This window comes from Arachis hypogaea, chromosome 20 (genome assembly GCF_003086295.3).
Source record: "Arachis hypogaea cultivar Tifrunner chromosome 20, arahy.Tifrunner.gnm2.J5K5, whole genome shotgun sequence".
NCBI lineage: Eukaryota > Viridiplantae > Streptophyta > Magnoliopsida > Fabales > Fabaceae > Arachis > Arachis hypogaea.
The window spans coordinates 15,920,869-15,925,197 of NC_092055.1; positions in this window are offsets into that span (position 1 = coordinate 15,920,869).

Sequence of the window (4,329 nt, forward strand, 5' to 3'; positions counted from 1 at the left end):
TGTTGCAAATTTTAAAGGAGAAGAAACTCTATGCGAAATTGTCTAAGTGTGAGTTTTGGAAGGATGAGGTAAAGTTTTTGGGTCACGTGGTGAGTAAGATGGGAATAGCCGTAGATCCAACTAAGGTGGAGGCTGTGATGGAATGGAAGCAACCAACCACAGTAACTGAGATAAGGAGTTTTCTGGGTTTAGCTGGCTATTACCGAAGGTTCATCAAAGGCTTTTCGCAATTAGCTTTGCCGTTGACAAAGTTAACTCGCAAAGACACTCTGTTTGTTTGGACTCCTGAGTGCGAAGAGAGCTTTCAGGCATTGAAGAAAAAGTTGACCACTGCACCTGTGTTAGTGTTACCTGAGCCGAACGAGCCTTTTGAGGTGTACTGTGATGCATCGTTAAAGGGTCTAGGGTGTGTGCTGATGCAGCATCATAATGTGGTGGCGTATGCCTCACGACAATTAAGACCTCATGAAGTTAGTTATCCTACGCACGATCTGGAACTCGCTGCGGTCGTGTTTGCCTTGAAGGTGTGGAGGCATTATCTCTATGGGGTTAAGTTCCAAGTCTTCTCCGATCACAAGAGTTTGAAATACCTCTTTGATCAGAAAGAGCTTAATATGAGGCAAAGGAGGTGGATGGAATTGTTGAAAGACTACGACTTTGAGTTGAATTACCATCCGGGAAAAGGCGAATATAGTGGCGGATGCGTTAAGTCGAAAGTCGTTATATGCGTCTTGGATGATGCTTCAAGAGGAGAAGTTGCTCAAGGGATTCGAGAGTCTAAAAATTGGTGCTCGAGAAGTATCTGGAACCTTGTGTTTAAGCCGATTAGAAATCTCGAGTGACTTTAAGTCCAAACTCCTAAAGGCTCATGAAAATGATGAAGCGTTATGGAAGGTGTTACTGGCTATCGAGCAAGGAAAACAGTGGAGAGTGTCAGAAGAAAAAGATGGGTTGTGGAGATTCAAGGGTAGGATCATTGTGCCGGATGTTGGCACTTTGAGGCAAGATATCTTAAAGGAGGCACACAAAAGCGGATTCTCCATTCACCCGGGAAGTACTAAGATGTACCATGATTTAAAGGCGATGTTTTGGTGGCCGGGTATGAAGAATGATGTGGCGGAATATGTTTCAAAGTGCTTAACTTGTCAAAAGGTAAAGATTGAACATCAAAGACCTTCCGGGATGTTGCAACCCTTAGAGGTTCCGCAATGGAAGTGGGAAAGTATTGCAATGGACTTTGTGTCGGGATTGCCAAGGACTAGGACTGGTTTTGATGCTATCTGGGTGATCGTGGACCGACTGACGAAGTCAGCTCACTTTTTACCCGTTCGGATGACTTACACCCTTGAGGAGCTAGCTCGGTTATACATAAAGGAGATTGTGAGACTCCATGGTGTACCTGCTACTATAATCTCTGATAGAGATCCTCGTTTCACTTCGAGGTTCTGGGGTGCATTTCAGAAAGCTTTTGGAACTCGATTAAGCTTGAGTACAGCGTACCATCCTCAAACAGATGGTCAATCCGAGAGGACGATCCAAACACAAGAGGATATGTTGAGAGCTTGTGTTTTGGACCAACCAGCGAGTTGGGATCGGTATATGCCGTTAGTAGAGTTTGCATACAATAATAGTTACCATGCGAGCATCGGAATGGCTCCGTATGAGGCTTTGTATGGGAGAAAATGTCAATCTCCACTATGTTGGTATGAAGCTGGAGAGAAAGGCTTGTTGGGGCCAGAAATGATAGCTGAAACCACTGAACAAGTCAAGAAAATCCGAGACAGGATGCTTACGGCGCAAAGTCGCCAAAAGAGTTACGCCGATCAGAGGCGGAAGCCCTTGGAATTTGAGGAAGGAGATCATGTTTTCCTGAAAGTTACTCCGACCACAGGAGTAGGTAGAGCGATTAAAGAAAAGAAGTTGAATCCTCGATACATTGGTCCATTTCAGACCTTGGAGAGGATTGGGCCAGTGGCGTATCGGGTGGCTTTACCACCCCATCTTTCAAACCTGCACGACGTATTTCACGTGTCGCAGCTTCGAAAGTACACTCCTGATGCTAGCCATGTGTTAGAACCCGAATCGGTTCAGTTAAGAGAAGATTTGACGCTTCCAGTGGCTCCAGTCAGAATTGATGATACTAGTATCAAACGGTTGCGTGGAAAAGAGGTTTCATTAGTCAAAGTGGCTTGGAGTCGAGGCGGTGTTGAGGAACACACTTGGGAACTTGAGTCGGAGATGCGAACGGATTATCCGCACTTATTCTCAGGTAATTGAATTTGAATTTGAATTTTGTGGGCAAAATTCCCAATTAGGTGGGTAGAATGTAAGACCCGGTTAATTAACGGCTAATTAACCCATATATGAGAATTTATTCTAGAAAGCCAAAAATGATATTTTTATGGCTTAATATGATAGAGGAAATTGAGACGATAATTTCGGTACCAATTTTATAGAATTCGGACCAAGATTGGACCGAACGGGCCAAACCGGGCCAACCGGACCCAAAGTGGGCCCTTGGCCCAACATAACTAAACCAAAACCCTAGTTTTCAGCACTCTCTCTCCTCACAACACACTCAAACACGCTGAAATTGAAGAGAGAGGGGGAAGAACACTCTCTCAAGTTCTTTCTCTCACTTGATCTTCAAACCACCATAACTTTTGATCTAGAGCTCCGATTGCCGCTCCGTTTGTGGCCACGCGTTCACCGCGGAGAGCTCTACAAAACCCATACAACTAATCTTGAGGTAAGCCACGTGTTTCTGTTCGAAATTCTAGCCCTTATTTTCGAGTTTCATGGGTAAAATGTTGAGATTTTGGGTTCTTTGATGTTATAGGACCCAACTCTCTTGAAGGAGAAGGTTAATCTTGTCTCCTTGGACCTTGGGTGTGGTAAGATTCTCAACCCTAGTGTGATTTTGTTGTTCTATGATGTTTGGGTTTTGAGATATTGTGTATGGGTATGATGGTTGTGGCTTAGGTTGTGTATATGTGAATATTGGAGCTTGATTGGTGACTTTGAAAAGCTTGGAAAGGGTTTGGTGGTGAAAAATCTGTTCTTGGAGGTGTTGAGGCCTTGAGAGCTTGTGGATAAGTGGTTTGGAAGTGCTCCCGGGGAGCTTGGGAAAATCGGCTAAGGTATGGTTTCGGTTTCCCGTATCTAATATGTAATGTGGTAGGAAATACTTAGGCTAGAGGCCCTAAGATAGGCATTGAATTGTTGGTGTTGTTGAATGGTTGAGATATATGATGTGTTCATATATGTGATTATGAATATTGATGCCTTGATTGTGTGATATATAAGAAATGCATGTTGTGATATATGCTTGATGGATGATTAAGGTTGAATTGGTGGATGGTACCATGTTGATGGTGAGTATGATGTTAATTATGTATAATGATGGTTAATTGAAAATGGTATTATTGGAAATTGGGATGAGGAAGGATGTATGACATGATATTGTGTTTGTCCTTTAGCCATTTGATTGAGAAGTGTTAAAATGGTTGGATGTGGTTTTGGAAACCTTGGTAAAGTGTCAATGTGTGAGTTGAGGATGGCTTGTTGTTGATTTTGGTACATTTTGAATGATTTCAAAGAGAAGGGTTGAAATTGGCATGTTTGATTGATTTTGAAAAGAGTTGAAAGTGGCTTGTTTTGAAAATGGCACCTTGTGGTTTTGTATGAAAACATGGTTTTTGGGCATACTTTGACGAGACATAACTTGGACTACGGATCTCTGATTTGTGCCAAATCTGTTTAGAAATGAAATTGGATCCGGGATGTCCATGCCGTTCGAAGAACGGGTGAAAAACGATTTAAAATGAGGAAGTTATGTCCGTCGGAAGATTGGGGTTTGAATCTGTAAATTCTGCAGCTTTTAACTTAGAAAATTTTTAGCAGAATGACCCCTCGCGCGTAGGCGCACTTGGTGCGTACGCGCCGTTCTTCGAGAAAGCGCCATCCACGCGTGCGCGTGGAGTGCGCGTACGCGTGGACCTGTTTTCATCCCAAAGTTGATTTTTGAGTTTTAAAAGCCAAATTTCATACTTCTAAGCCTCCGATCTCACCATTTATGTCTTAAATCATTATGACATGCCTAGCTATTAAAAAGGGGCTAGTGAATGAGGTAACTTGCGAGTGAAGCAAGGGAAAAATGAATGATCAATGAGGATCAAGATGATTATGTGAGATGCGGAGGATGGTGGTGGAAGTGCTTGTTAAGCCATGGGCCGAAAGGCTATAATTGTTAATGAAACGGCTGGTTATGGATTTAACCGTGAGCCGGAAAGGCTGTGTATAATATGAATATTGGCTGGTTCTGGACTG